Genomic DNA, 21,092 nt, shown 5'->3' with positions numbered 1-21,092 from the left:
TGCATACCTGAAGCCTTTTACAACAGTACGATTAAAAGTAGCAAATTTAGCTCTGTATATATTGTCCATCTGTAAAAAATAAGGATTAAGTCATTGAAAGAACTGAAATAATTCCTGAGTAACTTTAATCACCTTTATTCCACCAAGATGATTTGTTGAAAGCACAAGCAAAGTACAGTATGAATGTATAATAATTATAAGTTGCTGCAGTTGCTGTTGTTACAGGATAATTGTTTAAAAAAGCTCAACATTTCCATATGTTTCTCTATAAATGTCATTATTGTCCCATTGCCAGAGATCAATATTAGAGTTAAAATCATGCTATGAGGAATTCCTGAAGCTATATGGAATGTTTTATTGACAGGCTGTACATCATGATAACGGGACTTACCGCCAAAGCTACTTGGGCTGATAAGGTCTGGAATGCAGCAGAGGATGTGTTTGCAAGTTCTTGTGTGAAAGTTTGATCTATTTTGAATTCCAAAACTATCTTTGGCTCTGCTGGTGGTGCAGGTGTTGTTTCTGCAAGCAGTGTAAAATAAGTTAGTTATAATAGTTGAAATTGTACTGTCTTACCACAGCTGAACTGAGTAGGGATTAATGCAAAACCATGAATAATGCTTTGAATAATGGTTGAGTTTTACCTAGGGATGTAGCCACCATGACTGGCTTGGATGTTGTGTGGACTGGAAGTGGGGTCGGATTGACTGGTGATGCAGTTGTCTTGACTGGTGTTGTGGTTGCAATGAATAGTGCTGTACTTGCATTGACTGTTGCTGTAGGTACATTGCCCAGTTCTGTTGTTGCTTTGATGGACACTGAGGTTGCATTGACTGTTGCTGTAGTTGCATTTACTGGTGATGCTGTTGTAGTTAAAGATGGTTTTGCATTGACTAGTGATGTAGTTGCATCCATTGGTGAAGAGGATACATTAACCAGTGCTGTAGTTGCATTCATTGGTGATGTAGTTGCATTTACCAGTAGACCTACTGTAGTTGTATTTCCTGATGAAAATGTTGCATTTACTGGGGCTGTAGCTGTGATGACTGGTGCTGTAGTAGCAATGATTGGTGATGTTGCATTGACCACTGATATTGTTGCATTGACTAATACTGTGGTTGCATTGATGGGTGCTGCAGTTGCCTTTACTGGTGATGTTTCATTTACTTGTGAGGTTGTTGCAATGACAGGTGTTCTAGTTGCATTAACTGGTGCTGTAGTTACATTGAGTGTTGATATAGATGCAAGTGCTGTAGTTGCATTAATTGATGGCGTTGAATTTACTGCAGCTGTAGCTGCACTGACCGGTGCCGTAGTTGTAATGATTGCCGATGACGTTGCTTGTATTAATGTTGCATTGACCGATGATATCATTGCATTGACTAATGCTGTAGTTTCATTGACTGGTGAAGTAGATACATTAAACCGTGCTGTAGTTGCATTAATGTGTGAGGTTGTTGAATTAACTGGTGATGTAGTTGCATTGACTGTTAATGATGATGCATTTACTGGTGATGGTGTTGAATTTACTGATGACATAGTTGCATTTATTGATGATAATGTTACATTTACTGCAGCTGTAGCTGCACTGACCGGCGCCGTAGTTGCAATGATTGGCGATGCCGTTGCTTGTATTGGTGATGTTGCATTGACAGATGCTATTGTTGCATTGACTAATGCTGTAGTTGAATTGACTGGTGTTGTAGCTACATTTCCCATGGGTACTGATGAGGTGACATTAAATGATGCTGTAGTTGCATTTACTGGGGATGCTTTTGCAGTTAATGGTGATGTTGCATTGACTAGTGCCGTAATTGCATTAACTGGTGCTGCAGTTGAATTTACTGGTGCTGTAGTTGCATTTATCAATATTGAAATTGCTTTGGCTGGTGAGGTTGAGTGATTGCCTGGTGATGTAGTTACATAGACTGGTGATGTTGTTGTATTGACTGGGGACATTACATTTTCTACTGCTGTAGTTGCGTTGACAGGTGCCATTGTTACATTGACTGTTGCTGTAGTTGTATTTACTGAAGCTATAGTTGCATGTGCAGGTGTTCTTGCATTTACTAGAGGTGTAGTTGCATTGGTTGGTGGTGTGGTTGCATTGATTGGTGCGATATTGACAGATATTGTTGCAGAGACCGGTGTTGTAGTTATATTGACCACTGATGTTGCATTGACCAATAATATTGTTGCATTGACTAATGCTGTGGTTGCATTGACTGGTGTTGTAGCTACATTTTGCATTAATCTTGTTACATTGATGGGTACTGATGAGGTGGCATTAAATGATGCTGTAGTTGCATTTACTGTAGATGCTGTTGTAGTTAATGGTGGTGTTGCATTTACCAGTGATGTAGTTGCATTCGTTGGTGATGTAGATACATTAACCAGTGCTGTAGTTGCATTGACTGTAGATATAGATGCAAGTGGTCCAGTTGCATTCATTGGTGAGGTTGTTGAATTTACCGGTGATGTAGTTGCATTTACTGGTGGTAATGTTACATTTACTGCAGCTGTAGCTGTAATGACCGGTGCTGTAGTTGCAATGATTGGCGGTGATGATGCTTGAATTGGTGATGTTGCATTGACCACTGATATTGTTGGATTGACTAATCCTGTGGTTGCATTGATGGGTGCTGCAGTTGCCTTTACTGGTGAGGTTGTTTCATTTACTTGTGAGGGTGTTGCAATGACAGGTGCTCTAGTTGCATTAACCGGTGCTGTGATTGCATTGACTGGTGAGGTTGAGGCATTGACTGATGATGTAGTTGCATTGACTGGTGATTTTGCATGTAATAGTGATGTTGTTGCATTGACTGGGGATGTTAAATTCACTAGTGCTGTAGTTGCGTTAATTGATGGCGTTGAATTTACTGCAGCTGTAGCTGCACTGACCGGTGCCGTAGTTGTAATGATTGCCGATGACGTTGCTTGTATTAATGTTGCATTGACCGATGATATCATTGCATTGACTAATGCTGTAGTTTCATTGACTGGTGAAGTAGATACATTAAACCGTGCTGTAGTTGCATTAATGTGTGAGGTTGTTGAATTAACTGGTGATGTAGTTGCATTGACTGTTAATGATGATGCATTTACTGGTGATGGTGTTGAATTTACTGATGACATAGTTGCATTTATTGATGATAATGTTACATTTACTGCAGCTGTAGCTGCACTGACCGGCGCCATAGTTGCAATGATTGGCGATGCTGTTGCTTGTATTGGTGATGTTGCATTGACAGATGCTATTGTTGCATTGACTAATGCTGTAGTTGAATTGACTGGTGTTGTAGCTACATTTCCCATGGGTACTGATGAGGTGACATTAAATGATGCTGTAGTTGCATTTACTGGGGATGCTTTTGCAGTTAATGGTGATGTTGCATTGACTAGTGCCGTAATTGCATTAACTGGTGCTGCAGTTGAATTTACTGGTGCTGTAGTTGCATTAATCAATATTGAAATTGCTTTGGCTGATGAGGTTGAGTGATTGCCTGGTGATGTAGTTACATAGACTGGTGATGTTGTTGTATTGACTGGGGACATTACATTTTCTACTGCTGTAGTTGCGTTGACAGGTGCCATTGTTACATTGACTGTTGCTGTAGTTGTATTTACTGAAGCTATAGTTGCATGTGCATGTGTTCTTGCATTTACTAGAGGTGTAGTTGCATTGGTTGGTGGTGTGGTTGCATTGATTGGTGCGATATTGACAGATATTGTTGCAGAGACCGGTGTTGTAGTTATATTGACCACTGATGTTGCATTGACCAATAATATTGTTGCATTGACTAATGCTGTGGTTGCATTGACTGGTGTTGTAGCTACATTTTGCATTAATCTTGTTACATTGATGGGTACTGATGAGGTGGCATTAAATGATGCTGTAGTTGCATTTACTGTGGATGCTGTTGTAGTTAATGGTGGTGTTGCATTTACCAGTGATGTAGTTGCATTCGTTGGTGATGTAGATACATTAACCAGTGCTGTAGTTGCATTGACTGTAGATATAGATGCAAGTGGTCCAGTTGCATTCATTGGTGAGGTTGTTGAATTTACCGGTGATGTAGTTGCATTTACTGGTGGTAATGTTACATTTACTGCAGCTGTAGCTGTAATGACCGGTGCTGTAGTTGCAATGATTGGCGGTGATGATGCTTGAATTGGTGATGTTGCATTGACCACTGATATTGTTGGATTGACTAATCCTGTGGTTGCATTGATGGGTGCTGCAGTTGCCTTTACTGGTGAGGTTGTTTCATTTACTTGTGAGGGTGTTGCAATGACAGGTGCTCTAGTTGCATTAACCGGTGCTGTGATTGCATTGACTGGTGAGGTTGAGGCATTGACTGATGATGTAGTTGCATTGACTGGTGATTTTGCATGTAATAGTGATGTTGTTGCATTGACTGGGGATGTTAAATTCACTAGTGCTGTAGTTGCGTTGACATGCTGTGCAACTGTTATGTGGACTGTTTCTGTAGTTGGATTCACTGGCGCTAAGGTTGCACTTGCAGGTGTCATTGCATTTACTGGAGATGTAGTTGCATTGACCAGTGCCATAATTCCGTCGACCGGTGATGTAGTTGCATTGACCAATGTAGTTGCACTAGCTGCCTTTACTGGTGATATAGTTGCATTTATCAGTGCTGTACTTGCATTGTCCAGTGTTGTGACTGCATTGATCTGTGTTGCATTTGCATTGACCACTGTTACGTTTACTGACGGTGTGGTTGCATTGAGTGGTGCTGTACTTGCATTCTGCGCTATGGTTACATTTACTGTTGGTGTTGTGTTTAAGGGCGATGTCGTTGCAGTTGTATTAATTATCATTGAGGCAACAGTAGTACCTCCTGGTGTTGAATTTGTATTGATTGTTGTTAAAGGTGCTGCCGTGGAGGCTGCTTGAGTTGGTGGCAAAACATCTGTGAAAGTAAAACTTTTATATCAGCTTCATATCAGTTTTATATCAGTGTACTAGCAGTGATTTTTATATTCTTTTAAATGTTATGTTAATTTAATTCAAGTCAACTACTATGTAAACATTAAGTACCTAGTAAGTAAGACATTATGGTCATTGATCCTGTAATGTTAGTTAATTTGTATTCCACTGTGGTAAGGCCATCTGATTTCACCTGATGTATCATGTGGCACAGTGTATCACTGACTGGTGTTTCATTAACTGGTGCTGTAGTTCCATTAACTGACCATGTTGCATTGACTGCTGTTGTTGCATTTACAATTGAGAAATTGATTATCTCATTACGAAGTCGCTGGGGTTACGAAGTCGCTGACAGGGTTACCACACGTGATCACCGTGGCAGCCAGCCTGTGACATAACTGACTTATGACTACAAATTGGGCAAGGGTTTCAGCCCTAATTTATGTTAAATATTTTTAAGTATACAATTTATGTGAAAATGAGGATATGTGGCCTACTGGCAGTGTGTAATTTGGTGCTGATCGATCGGTCCAGCGGTTAGCAAGATAACATACCCTGAGCTTGTGTAATAGAACGTAATAGACAAGCAAGGTCAGTCAGATTAGTGGTTTAACACTTTTTGCTACTACTACTACTACAGATTCTGTCCAAAACTCACACCAATCATACACGTACTGTATTATGTGGAGTCATGTGCCTCCCTGTCCAGGATTTCCTTGCAAAAGAGACAACACTTGCTATGCATCCCATAATGCATTATAATGTGCACACACTGTTTAAGTATTGTTATAAATGCTCATAATGCTTTATAACTAAATTGATGGCACATTATAAAGCACTCTATAATGAGTTATGAAGTCACCCCTTCTACTCCACCCGACCCTGTGAGGACTTTATCATCCCCACCCACATTTCTGAAGGTGTAAATGGATTGTAACACCCAGTCCCATTCAGTTATGCGGTCAGGCGCAAGCTTGGCTCAGGGAGGAGGGCGCCCCGCCCACTTTGGGTAATAACATCATATCCTGTGTTTGTAAAACGTATACGAAGCCAAGTAAAATCATAACAATGTATAATTAATTACAGGTTACAAATTTCACTGCGGTAGTGTGTGTGACAAATCGTACAACTTTAACTTTGACTCAGGCTTAGGTAAATACCCCAGGCAGTTTTTAAGTTGCTTGATTCAGTATTTAGATATTTAAAATTAAAACAAACTCATGGTAACTTCAAACTCTATTTTAACCATGTTAGATTAATTGAAAACACCCTGTCCTTTTTTTCTGATGACTCAGACTGCCCTCCTAATACTTCAAATTTACTTTTTTCATTTATTTTATTTCATTTTGGAAAAACATCCAACATGGTTAAATACTGAATCAAGAAACTTAGAAACTGTCCGGGGTGTTCACTAAAGCCCGAGTAGACGAGGAAAGTTATTTTTTAAGTGAAATATCCCTTTAAAGCACCTGTGACTTATAATCACACTATAATGCATCACAACAGTGGTTATAATACTTAGACTATTACGTTGCGTTATGCATTATGTATGCCTATAATGTGTTATAGACATGGGATGCACACATACATCGCACACTGAGGGCCTCTAAACAACACAGAGCCAAAACGCTATTTCACGTACACTCAATGGGGGAGGGGGGGAGCTACCACCAAATGTCACCAAATGATTTACAGATAATCTTGTGAGTCATGTGGCAATGACTGTTGCATACTGCAACATCCACTCAACCCAAATCGGAATCGAGGGGCCTCTATACTGTAGCATGCGCCTCCAAATGCTTCTCTTATGCCCTTAAAGGACAACTTTAGTTTTTTTCAACCAAGGTTCATGTTTTAGGTTGTTATTAGAGAAACTAAAAGGTGAGTGTTCATTTTCTTTCATTTGCTGCTTTCTTTAGTTTTGGGGGATTTTAGCAGTTTTTGACAGGGGGGCGGGGGCATTCGAGCATGGGGCTAAATATGTATTATTTACTATAGTCCTAATAAACCCCAAGAAATTTAATCTGGCCACAAAAGATCACAGGGTCTACTGAATGTGACAAACTGACATATTGAGCCTATGACACACAGAATAAGCCTTCCCCCAGTAGGCTACCTTCACATTCAGTAGATCCTGTGATCTTCTGTGGCCAGATGTAATTTCCTGGGGTTTATTAGGACTATAGTAAACCATAAATAAATAAATCACCATCAAATTTGGTAAAAAAATACATATTTAGCCCCATGCTCGAATGCCCCCGCCCCCCTGTCAAAAACTGCTAAAATCCCCAAAACTAAAGAAAGCAGCAAATGAAAGAAAATTAACACTCACCTTTTAGTTTCTCTAATAACAACCTAAAACATGAACCTTAGTTGAAAAAAAACTAAAATTGTCCTTTAAGGAGAGCAGAAACACTATACTGTAATTCCCTGGCAGCGTCTTGCTTCCTGCCGGCTACAACCCATGACTGACACACTGCCCCTGGGCAGGCCAACCAGCCCAGCAAAGGCTTGCAAAGACCTTCTTTTCTAGTTTGAATCTTAACATCAATGTCTGTCTGTCTGTCTGTCTGTCTGACTGCCTCCCTCTCAGAATGGTTCACTGTCAGTGTCTGAGTACGTACTTTACATCACTTCGCTGGCCGGCTGGCCGCTGGCGGAAAGTTAATAAACCACCGCACCGTGGTTTACCTCTCAGTCACGCTCAGTAAAGCATGGCGTGCTTTCAACTCAAGGGCATGCCCCTTAGAAGCATTATTACCCATAGGACTGTGGCGACAGATATTCATGCAAATCAACAATCTGCCTGAAGAGAATGTACTCACCGGCTGACGCTGTCGTTGCATTGGCCGATTGGGTTGCATTGTCTGATGACGCAGTGAGAGGCGATGTGGTCGCATCTACTGGTGGTGCTGTTGCATTGTCTGTTGAAGTTGCATTGTCTGATGACGCTGTGACAGGCGATGTTTGTGCATTTGATGATGATGTCGTTGCATTTACTGGATGGAGAGATACATTTGCATTAATGTACCGAAATGAGTACAGTAACTTTGCAATAGTTGAGATGCACTGGTGAAATTGTCACTTTGTGATTTGATAACATTGTCTGATGATGATGACATTGTTTTACTTGGCACAGTGACAATGCTGCTTTGAATGAAATGGGAAATGGGCTTTCTATCACTTAAATAACTATTAAGCATTTTGCCCAATTATGGGCTCTATTACGAACACCTATTCACAGTGGCGTGCACAGACATTTAGAGGGGCAGGTGCTCAAGTGAAAAAAAGGGCACCTTGTGCTGCGCATTTTGGGGCGGGAACCCTTTTTGGTGCTTTAGCTGTTGAAAAATAGCAGATCTACAAGCTCATAGCGCGCCACCGAGTGGCGCGCTACGAGCTTGTAGGTCTGCTATTTATTTTTTTATCGAAGAACCACTGACATAGAAACATATAGCTTTAGATTGTGGGGGGCCTAAATAATATAATAGAAGCGTTTTTTATCAAGATTTGATCAATGTCACCATGGTCCACACACTAAAAAGTTTTTTTTAGCACATTGCCAAAAGGGCAGGGGATGCTCTAGCACCCCCTAGTGTCTATCTGTGCACGCCACTGCCTATTCAAATAGGTGCAGCTGAGCCTTCTGAGTAAGATGTGATTTATAGCCGTTTGTGCCAGTGTCACATATCCATGACAGCCTATTGTATAATAGGCTATTTTTAGCATGTGATACCGGCACACAACTAAGTAAAACTCAGGTGGCATTAGTGACAGGGTGATCCACGCTATGTGGACAAAAAAGATCTGACAATTTGAATCTTATGAGCTCATGTGAGTAGCCTATTCTATTTTTGTTAAACATTTTTGTTATAAAAAACACAGAAAGCTTTAAATATTACATAAATCGTCATGAAACCAGTTGGCTAATTTATAGCGATGACAATGAAGAAGTCGCATGGACTAATGGCGCAGATCTTTAACCCCTGGGTCTGGGGTTGCACTGCCCAGTGATGTAGTGGCATTGAAAGGTGATGTGGTGCTGATTGTTGATTGTTATTTACTGATTGTTATTTACTGGGGATTTAGACAAATGAACTGCTGCTATGTTCTGTGTGCGTGTGAGTGTGTGCTCATTTTTAAAGCTTCAATTTCCAGCTAAAAGAACACTAAGGAACAATGTATACAATCTTAGAGTATTAACAACAATTACGAACATAAACTCTCTGTACACCACAATATGAATATCTACATAGCAAATTTCAGAGTCCCCTTTTTTCACCGGTTGGCTCCCAATGGGAACCAATTCAGTTATTTTTGGTTCTTAGTCCAAATATGAGCCAGAGCTCCAAAATTGGAGATTTAATTATGAATTTAGTGGGCAAAACTATACCTATATTAAATTGTTCATAGGATCATATTTTCCTATATAATGCCTCATTTGCATATTTAAAAAATTAAGATTTGTAATACAATAAATAATTGTCTTCGTGTAAGTGCTCAACTGCGGAAGTTCCATGGTGATAACAATCTAATGTAAGTATGGTTTTGCCAAACCAGTGGTAAAGGGGTCAGAAAGTTAAATACGGATTTCACTGTGGCAATGAATGGGCTGGTCTTTGGAAAGCAAGTATGACAACATTCTGTGCCGTTTTAATATAGCCTAAACAATGGCCTTCCTGGGAATTTCCAACTTGCATTCTGTCACTGTCAGGGGGAAACCTTGTATGTAAAATGTTTGTATTCATATTATTTAAAGATCTGAGTACATTCGTTTTTGTAATTTTTCTTTTTTTTTCTTTTAGGTTTTCTGAGCTCAACTGCACCCAAAAAACCTGAACTTCAGTAATGTTCTGTGGTCTGGGGTTTTCTGAATAATTAGGCTCAAACAAGTGCTCCGATTTGCCTGTGGACTGTGAGGTAACGTCCCACAAATCCCATATATAACATAACAATTTGCCATTGCAGCTCAAAAGGCTTCAGAACACACAGAGAAACCCCCAGTTCACAGAAGTCTGAATCTGAATGTTCAACGTTCAGGTTGTTTGGGTGTAATTGAGGTCATAACCCCCCCCCCCCCCCCCCCCCAAAAAATGAAATGATTCATGAAACCTTTAAGAATGTAAATTAAAATTGTGAAAATAGCCGATCTACAAACTCACAACGTGTCACATCGCAATGTTGTATGATACAACACATTGAGATACAAGGTTTGTGCCTGCCTGACAGCAACGGTTTGTAATATAACAGTGCAATTGTATTACCTGTCACTGGGTTAAGGGTTGTTGTGTTGTCGTTTGCAGAGACTACCCCTAGAAGTCCTGAAAAATAAATACAAATACATTCTCAGTGACACAAAGCTCCTTATTTCTGAGTATTGCATATATTCCTACTTCCTCCCACTCTTTCACTCTCTCTCTGTTTCTCTCGCTCACGCACGCACACACTCACGCCCTCTCTCTCGCACGCACACACGCACGTTGGTATTGCTATCATTTTATAAAGGTTATTTTTCCATTTTTTTCACACAAACTACTAAGCACTAAAAACAACTGTAACCCTAACATGAATCTTTTCCTTAGCTCTAAAAATGTTTAACAATTATTGATTCAATCATCTTTCAAAGATTGAAAGATGAAAACTAAGCACAGACACTCATGCATGCACATCATGCACTCAGACCATCCACCACAGTATGATTTTTAGTAGGTGACCACGAATAGGCAAAAAAAAGCAAATATTAACCACAAAAGACTAGTCTCACTCACACTCGAACTTTAATATAATTTCACTTAATCACCAGAATTATTATTAAAAGAAAATGCAATGGCCGTTGCTAGTGATTCAGGGTTGGAGCCAGGCTAGCAAAAGACTGCAAAAGACAGGGATTTTTTTTTTTTTTACCTGCTACTAGGAGATAGATGATGAGGTGATGGTCCATCCTCCGCCGCTGCTCCCTGTGAAAGGACAGAACAACTCTTTAGTCTTGACAAAATAAAAAAAGAGGTCCAAGCTAGGTACTCCAGTTCCAGTCAAGTGTAAAAAAAACCTTCATTGTAACGGCACGGCAAAGATCATTAAAATTGATGACGAAGGCTATACAAGCCTTCGTCAGGGTCCCACACAGTTTGAACCCTCGCCAACCGAGCACCTGCAAGGACCACGGTATAGCGCTTCTTTCCTCTATTCAACTCTTTAGTCTCCTTCACCCAATGCATTTTGAATACATTTTAAGAACATGCATCAACACAAATTATGTATGATAAATAAATGTTATTTCAGGGTGATACTGTATACAGTAAGTATGTGTATAAACACATGCAATGAATTAATACATTCTTACACTTTGGGTAGAGGGTTTGGGTTGTGTATAGCTATACTAGAGATGCACAATATTGAAATTATGACGATGATTATGATTATATTGAACTCATATGCATTGCTGATTTTTGTTTTGTTTTACATTTTGGTTTTGCCGGTGAAAGTAGATGGTAATAAGCCCCCACTGCTGACACGCCGTTCTTGTTGTACGGTGATTAAATTCAGCCTAAAATGTGGCATATTTATTTCCAAAATGCAATGGTTAAGATTTCCCTAATAGCGAATGCATGTTAATAAAACAAAATACGAGCCTGAACCTTTCACGAAAGTTTGATTTGCTCCACTAGCAGATCGCCTGGACGCACTCCACTAACGCGGAGCAGTCAGTCAGTGTGCTGAATGTCTCTGCTCCACGGAGAATTATAAAGTTCTTATCTTTTATCAAACTGTATCTTATCTGTGTTCTCGCTTCTAATTGGACCACGTACAGCTTCCGTGAACACTCTTCTAAACAATGGTTGATGCTCCTAATTGGACCACGTACAGCTTCCGTGAACACTCTTCTAAACAATGGTTGATGCTCTAATGGTCTACGGCTGTTGTATCATCACTACTAACGGCTGACGCTCTTAAAGAGACACACAGGTAGACTGGGCTGCTCTGCGAGTACAAAGCAATCGACAGTCATATCATTATTGCATTGTCAATATCGGTGAAAACAATCTGGATTATTGTGAGACTGGCATGGCATGGCACCGATTATATTGTGCATCTAGAAGCTACTAGCTATACCATAATGTAAAATAAATAGCTGCTGAATTGATCATTGAAAATATGGTCCTGCCAGTATTGACATACTGTACATTTTACAGTGAAACAGCTAAATTGACTCTATTAGCCCTTAAACAAAGCGGGTTGTGTTAATAGGCTATTGAATATCATAGATCCCTTTCTCAAAAAAACGAAACAATGTAATAAAATAAATGTGTGATGTTCTAATATTGGCAGAATCAACTTTGTGCGCATTCATTTACAGGTTAAAAGAGTCTGTGAGAGCCGTTTCACCGTTTAAAATGTAAATCAACAAGGACCATATTTTTGAATGACTTATCTTCTATATCTCGCTCAGCAGTTACATCAAGGCAAACTACACAACTCTACCAAAGTGTCCTTTCAGGCGTCTACCTTTTCCTGCACAGTAGCTGCTAATGAAGGCCTATTCTCCCATTTCTGATTTGAACTTTCTTATGCTATTAAATATAACAAAAAATCGTGAAAAGGAAACTCAAATGACTTTCACACTATTTTTTTGTCCTTTTTTTTTGTTGTTGCATGACTCGGTCTGTACTGGGGTTTAGATAGTATTCAGAATCAGGTATGTTAACATTCTGTGAGAGCGGTATATCTGAGTGACTTGACGCCTTGTGACAGTTCAGAATTGCAGCCACACCTATTGCTTAACCACAGTCCACATTAACCCTGGTATCGTACGGTTAAGCTCTTCATCATACGTGCTTTGTTGAGGTTAACAGGTTAAGCCTTAACCTGTTAACCTCAACAAAGCACGGACACAGGGAAATGTATTCAATAACAATCATCTGCTACTGATGGCCGTGTGACTTTCTTAAGCACCTGATTTTTAAATACTTGGTCTAGACTACTGAAATTAACTCCGGCAATCTTTGAGGCCGTTCTCACAATCCTACCAGGGGTCCTACCAGGGGTCCATACCTACTGTAGCCTATGTGTGACAGACCAATCCTTAGATTTACAAATACATTAACAGTCGCAGTAGCATAATGGTTGTAGGCCTGCGATGCTGGTCAATTTAGACACTTGCGGGCGGCCATTCGAAACTGCCCCCTGTATATTTGTAGCCTATGGGCTCTATTTGAGTCCATGCTAAACCCCTTATCCCTATAAAACTACTTTGCCTTTTTCTGAAAAAAACTTTTTTGAATAGTTAAAATAGCCAATCTACATTGACATGTTGTGAGCTTGTAGATTGGCTATTTTAACTATTCTATGTTTCTTTCAAAATAGGAAAAACAGGCAAAGTAGTTTAGGGATAAGGGGTTTAGCATGGTCACAAATAGAGTCCTGTGTCTTTAAATGTTATGATGAATTGAAAATGGAGGACCCTGATGTAAACAAGACTTGGTTTTATCCTCGTAGCAGATTTTGTATTGACCTGTACTTTGGTTTGAACTGTACCCACTCTACAAACTGTTAATAACATTTCCAATCAATCAATCAACCAACCAACCAATCCATCAATCAATCACGATAATAACTAGATGGAGTAATTTACTTTACAATCCACATAGTTTATTCATGCACAGCTTCAAGCCTCTGTGAAGTGAACTTTATCTCAAAGCTAGAGACACCAAAATGAGCCATGCCACTGTTGCCACATCACAAAACTGCAATGCTTAAGTGTTAGTAGCTTAATATTTCCTGTTCTTTAGAAGTGACTATCTTCTCTGGCATTTTTCTTTTTTAATCTGATGAGTTGTCATTGCCGGACATCACTCAACAGATACATCCATCCATTGCACCACAAATCTGCTGACAGAATAATGAGATGCTAAACAAAACAGCCACACCTTGAAAAAGCCAAGCAGCATGTAGGCAACTATACCAGTTAAGTATCAGTCCACCAGAAATACATGTTCCTTCACTTATATAAAAAGGTTTCATATCAGATCATTCATCCACGGAAACAAAAAATAATTAGTCAATTTATAACTCTTGAGAAGGACCAAATGTAACCAAAGGGACGTGCAGGGAGGGTCAATGAACACTGCAGATTTCACTAGCGTTCCCATGGGGAAACTCGTCTTCTGCGTTAAACCGTCTCTAAACTATTAGTAGCTCCCATGCAAGGCCCACTCCATCTCTTAGGACCATGCCTTGGTGAGGGATATTCCATATCTTAATAAACAGGTTATTAAAGGTGGTGTAAGTGATATTTTTTATGGTTGAGTTCATTAGCTCCATATTCCTATATTCATGGCTTTCAAATGCAGTCCTACACAGGTCTGTCATGTTGGGTACCAAACAGGTTTTGCAGACCTCGAAATATATATATTTTTAAAGTCTTCTAAATCCTGACAGTTTTCTGAAATACCTATGTTTCTATATCAGTGGTGCTCAATATTTCATGTCAAGGACCCCAAAACTATATGTAATTTGCCCCCATTGTTTCAGGAACCCCCCCAGAAGCAAAGATTTGAGTTTAAAACGTTGGTTCTGAAAGTATATATATTCAAAGATTTGAGCCACATTTTCAAAAATAGCAGATCTACAAGCTCGTAGCACGCCACTCGGTGCGGCGCTACAAGTTTGTAGATCTGCTATTTTTCAATAGCTAAAGAATAACATAATGCTTAAAAAACCAAAAGGGGTTCCCGTTCTGAATGGGTGAAAGTAGTTCTACGCCAATCAGACTGTTCAGACACCTGTGTTTGTCGCCAACATGGCAGGTGTAGGACTCCAATTGAAACCCATGAATAACATAAATTTGTGTGAGTGTTAAATCTATAACAGGGGTCTTTCGCCCCTCTCTCCAGCGCTAAACAGAAAATACATATTCAGGTCCTCAATATCAATATGATCATCCAGTCAGGAGAAATAATTCCTACAGGATTATGGGATGAAATCAAGTGAAATTGGAAGTCATGAAACATGAGAGCACAAGCTCTTAACTGAGCTTTGAGGGGTTCTCTCTCTGGATTGGAATGAAAATGTGTGTAACACACCTGAAAACATATTTTCTGTGTTTACTAAAGAGCTGGAGAGATGAGGAGACGCCTATTATTGAACAAACAAACTGTATATCAGTTGTTTACTATTGGAATAAAGAACTTTCACTTTTTTAACAAAATATACACCTTTAATACAAACCTAGAGCATATATAAAGGGGTGCACTTAACATTAAAAAAGAAAAGGATTACTGCTTTGTGGGATATTTGGGAAATGTCATATCAATCATGACAGTGTATGACATGCATGATATGATCGATACGATCTTTGAGAAATATTCTAAAATCCATTGCTATAGCTCTTCTCAACAAAATAACTTTTCCAACAATGCATGATGCGAGACCTCCTGATCAGACTTTTTTTTTCTATAAATGTTCTAAAATCCAATTGCTCAGCTTTGCTGTTCTCAACAAAATAATTCAGTAAGTATTTCAACAATACCAGACGCAAGAAGTCAGGCAGATATATATATATATATATATATACATATATATATATATATATATATATATATATATATTATGTATGTATAATTAAAGTGTTTTCTTACCCCAGTGTGGGTCAAAATCCAAGTGTAAACCAGTAGGGTACCCTGTTATAGAGTGACCAATTGATGTCCAATGGATGTATAAAAGTCTTCACAAGACGCAGAGGAAAGATGAACCTGTACCTCCTTTAGCTTGAAGCGAGACTGAGCAGGGGAACCTTTTTGAGTGTCACAAGAGAGAACATTTGAATGGTCCTACAAGTCATACATTCATAACCAGCAGGACTTGTTCTGTTGTCATGTATCAGTAGCACGTCAAAAGGCTGGAATAAGCTGAAAAAATGCAGTCACATTCAAGGCACAAAGCTGGAGGGCATTTCCGACCTAACCTACAGTAGATGCTAATGATGCTGCAGCCCAGGACAAAGGAAGCATCTTTGCTATGTCAAGCATGTATCTCGACTTGTTTCAAGTGACTAAATTTCAAGGCGTCTGTATTTAGTGTCGCGTGTTTCCAATCTAATCGGAGGATCTTTCAAAGGCGAAATTATTTTATGATGATCCGGTACCAACAGGTTTGTTTGCTGGTTCATACTAGATTAAGTTTTTTGGGGCAGCTCCAGCATCTCGAATGGCCTGCGCTGTAACCGAGAAGGCCACAGTATGGTCTAGACTGTATAATGGTTTCATCTATGCTACAGAAGCTCAACAGAAGTTAAAAATAATTATCTACAGATACAGTAACAAGAGGAAACAAATGGGGAAATAAAATACTTAAACTAGAATTGGGGAATGCCAACACGTAAGCTTGTAGATCGGCTATTTTTGCTAAATGTTCTGAGCTTGTTGAATCTCACCCCTGACTACCACACATTATAATAAATAAATAAAACTAAAACTTTCTTCTAATGAACCTCATGACAAATGTAAAACTATAATAACGTTGCGTAGCAGCAACAGTACAAAGCAGCAACTTACACAACTTCAATATTTACAAAAGAGTGCAAACAGAGTCAGAGAGAGAGATACCTTTATTAATCCCACAGGGGGAATTCAGGTGCCGGAGAGCTAAGAGCAAACAGTGTGTGTGTGCGTGTGTGTGTGTGTGTTCGTGTGTGTGTGTGTGTGTGTGTGTGTGTGTGTGTGTGTGTGTGTGCGTGCGCATACGTGTGCGCATACATCAGATATTGTGGTCGATGAAGAGTTCAGAGAGGTGTCCGTATTAGAGATACGTGTATATTCTGCACTTTGACCTTAACCTAGAGGAAGCCTTATGACCACGGCCATTACACGGCCATTACCGTCCACTCTCCTACACATACCATCCCAGAGCTCAGCTGTAAGAGTCAGACTAAGTGTTGCACTGTCTCTGCTGTAATTGGCAGCGGCCACCGGCCACATATAATATTATGGCGTGAGACGCTGAGTCACTGACGCCCAGTACCGAGTGGTATGCCTATTGTCATGAAGTCATATGCAATTATATATTATGTGAATGCAATTTTACAGCACTGTTAATATTTGTGTCCTTGTATGCTCTACTTTATGTCGACGTGAATACATTGTAAAAATTATGTTAGTGTGTGCGTGTGTGCATGAGAGAGAGAGAGAGAGAGAGAGAGAGAGAGAGAGCTTTGTGTGTGGCTGCCTGGCTGGGTCTGAGCACGAAAATAGCATTCGGTTGGTTTTCAAAACCAAGTGTCACTGTTGTACAGCCTAACACACACACAGATATTGACTATGATGATTTCAGGTGCATCAGTACAGTACAGTACAGTACAGTACAGTACAGTACAGTACAGTACAGTACAGTACAGTACAGTACAGTACAGTACAGTACAGTACAGTACAGTACAGTACAGTACAGTACAGTACAGTACAGTACAGTACAGTACAGGGACCCCTGGGCACCCCCACACGGCATGTGTCATTTGTCAACCGTTTCGGACGTGGGGTGGCATGCCGGAACCGGCCCCCATGGTGCGTTCCTGGGCCTCTGGATGTTCCGGGGACCCCCGAGGACCCCCATACGGTAACTATGTAATTTCTCGACCGTTTCAGACGTGGGGCGGCTCGCTGGAACCAGGCCGGCACCCTGGGCGCGTTACTGCAGGTCTGGAAGTTCTGGGGACCCCCACTTACAATGTGTTGGTCACACTTTCCTACTGTATTCCATACAGTAGGAAAGTCAATAAAACATCCTACTATGAACTTCAGTAGGAATTAATTATAATGAAATGAACAACCAAAATAATAGGGGATGGCTTAGGCTTATCCTACATGTGCACGCCTGGGTCTCTAAGCTTTGTGTTGAGCTTGGCATGGAACTACTGTGTTGAATGCTGAGCCATGGGAATTGTGTTGTGGGTGGATGTTTTGATGATATATAAATTAATCATCATTGGCATGCACCAACCTCAAAGCATTTACTGACAACAGCGGTGAGGGTGGCAGGTTCTCCAGTCATTTAGACATGATACCTGCTTGGAGTACTGGGGGGACACTGGGGAGGCACTGCGGGGGACACTGGGCACTGGGGAGGCACTGCGGGGGACACAGGGGAGGCACTGGGGGGACACTGGGGAGGCACTGCGGGGGACACAGGGGAGGCACTGGGGGGACACTGGTGAGGCACTTGGGGGACACTGGGGAGGCACTGGGGGGACACTGGGGAGGCACTGAGGGGACACTGGGGAGGAACTGTGGAGGCACTGGGGAGTCACTAGGGAGGCCCTGGGTAGACATTGGGGAGGTACTGGGGAGGCACTGGGGGGACACTGGTCAGACAGAGTGGGGACAGAGTTAATAATATATTATTTATTTATTTTTGGCGCCCCCCTCCCCCATGGCGGCTGTGTGCTCAGCCTGTAGGAAGGGCCTGAGGAGACCACGGCTCCTGCCAGCCACACATGCTTTGAGGATGCGGCATGGCGAATGCCGTGCATGGGGCGCCCTATTTGAAGGCTGTGTGTGCGGCTCTTCAGCCTCAAAGATGGTTGGTGGGGCTGTCGTGAATATGTGTACAAATTTCCAGAAGCAGCGAGTGCATTCTCCGGCAATGGCCGGGGGATTATGTCACTCCACTGCCGCTCCATCTCGGCATCTTCTGGGGAAACTGGTGGGGGGGGGGGGATTATGACACTCGAATGCTGCTCGCTTCCGTGGCAGTGCGTTTGGTCCGACATGCGCTGCGTCGTGCTTGCGGTTAGGGTTAGCTTTAGGGTTTGTGATAGTGTCTGACTGATGCCGCCGAGAAACACTAGTGTCGCCTGCCGTGGGTGTTCCGCGGATGATGCCGTTGCCGCACTTGCTCTCTCTCACAAATTCCTGCAACCATTAGTGAGGTGACAGTCAGCCTACTGACGTGAATATGTGCAAAATATGTGTCAAAATACCAGTCCTGTGTCACCAAATACGTATATGGGAAGAGGCATTATACAAAGACACGGGAGGCATACTATCATCCGACAGAGCATTGCTCCGAGGTGCGCTGCGGGTCGGGAGAGGGTTGCGGTTAGGTTTAGGTGTCTGCCCCGGGGGAGGTTAGGGTTAGGGAGGAGGTAGGTTGTCGTTCGGACCAATGCTCCGTCGGATGAAAGTACTGCACTCCAAAGACACCACTCACAAACAATCACAAAAGCTAAATTTAGAAAATCTGCTGTACAACATGCTCTGCTTGTTAGATAGCTGTCTAACAACCCCCCCCCCCCCCCCCACACACACGCACACACACACCGCTTCTATACCGTCGTTCATTCGTCACAAACAGGAATGTGTACCATGACGTGCAACTGCAATAGATTTGCAACTGAAACATCCCGAATGTTGTACTGTAGGATCACCATGGCAATTATTGGTATACAGTATGTATTGGTATGTGGTACGTGCTTAGAATAACTGTATTTGTTTTTATAAATGTTTTATCACACGATTTTGTACCCCTGTGTCAATTATCTAATCATTCTAATGTGATCCTGGGCTGGGCTCTGCACACCCTCCGCCAACCTGGGGAGAGCAACGGACTTGAACTCATGCTTCCTTCATGCATGAGTGTCCAATTTTCTCCTTTACACCTGACAGGGGGGAGTTTCCCTGGTTGGACGTAGCGCGTGGAAGGAGCACGTTATTCCAACCAGTTCCTTTCCCCTCCATCAGGCGCCCCCGCTGGCCAGGGGGAGGCAGTTTAGAGACCAGGATTACGGCATGTTTTTTGTGAGGGTATACCTACCCTTTTTTTTGTCAATTACTGACGTTTTCAGGAAAATAAATAAATTGGTACATTGGTAATATTATTTATTGTAATGTAACTAAACATATCGTGGGTTGTATTACATGGCATGTTGTGCCTTGCTATATTAGAATCAGTACATTATCTAATAGTTATTTCCCAGCTACGACATTTCACAAGGTAATTTAAAGGTATATTCAGTGATTTCACTCAAAAAACCTTAGGTTTCGTTTTTGGCTGTGGGACCCAGCCTTTCGTCCAATCAGGATAGAGAGTCAAAAACGAAACCTAAGGTTTTTTGACCCCCAGGGGTTAACTGGGGACAGGAAGGAACTCCTTATATGGCCAGCACACTCTATAGTAGGGAGGATTATCACAACAAAACAAAAAAATAAGTGATATTTGAATTAAGTGAAATCACTGAATATACCTTTAAATGGTTATACTTAACCACCCATTTAGGCCTGATGTGGACATTTTAAAAATGTCTGTATTTTTTTTTCTGAAAAACCTCATGTTTCTACTGTATATCAGTGGTTCTCAATATTTAATTGAGTTAAAAACTGAAACTCGATCGTTTTTCACAATTTTTCAAAAATAGCAGACCTACAAGTTCATAGCGCGGCACTCAGTGTCGCGCTATGAGCTTGTAGATCTGCTATTTTTCAATAGCTAAAGTATAACAAAATGGGTTAATCCTACTTATGAAGTGATCCCTGAGGGTACTTGACCCATCCTAATGAACGGTTAGCCACTGAACAACAGCGCCCAGGGCTCAGAGCTCAGCTCCAGCTCTCTAAGGCCACGGTCTTGGTCATGGCTCATGGGTAGGGGTGTAACGTTACATTTTTAACGGCGATACGATACGTACTGTATCACGATACATGGTTGACGATATGATACATGCACGATATTGGTTCATTATGGCGATACGATACGGTACGATTCAATGATTTGAAATCGATACAGTAACTATTTAAAATACATTGACATTATTTTAAACTAGGTAAGTAAACCCCTCTTTTTCTTTTTTTCCTAAGAATTGCTAAATACCATGCACAGAAATGTAGTATTGGTACAATCGATTATATGCATTGCAAAAGGATACGATACGATACATAGTCAATGTTGCTGTTTTCATTTCGATACACTTCGATTCTTGAAATTAAAACAGATTTTTCGATGCAGTTACTATATCGTTACACCCTTACTCATGGGCTGTGACACGAGTGGTTCTCTATAAGAACATGTATGGGTGATACTGAGGAACATTGTTCTATTCAATTATTTCCTTAACTAGGGCTACATTAAGTTTCCATTAGTGCCATTTGAAAACGGT

At 40.9% G+C, this 21,092-nt stretch overlaps 1 long non-coding RNA gene across 1 annotated transcript; it reads right to left on the bottom strand.

The window, feature by feature from the left end:
• Nucleotides 1–7,828: 7,828 nt before the first annotated feature.
• On the bottom strand, nt 7,829–15,964 carry LOC310858517. The gene is made up of 4 exons (XR_014569208.1): nt 15,589–15,964; nt 10,856–10,908; nt 10,216–10,272; nt 7,829–7,950 (listed from the first exon to the last, which is right to left on the bottom strand). It is a non-coding gene; the product is annotated as an uncharacterized lncRNA (long non-coding RNA).
• Between the last annotated feature and the right edge of the window lie 5,128 nt (nt 15,965–21,092).

Source organism: Protomyctophum parallelum (genome assembly GCF_964188405.1).
Source record: "Protomyctophum parallelum genome assembly, chromosome: 5".
In the NCBI taxonomy this organism is placed as follows: Eukaryota; Metazoa; Chordata; class Actinopteri; order Myctophiformes; family Myctophidae; genus Protomyctophum; species Protomyctophum parallelum.
This window is presented reverse-complemented; position numbering and strand designations above follow the sequence as displayed.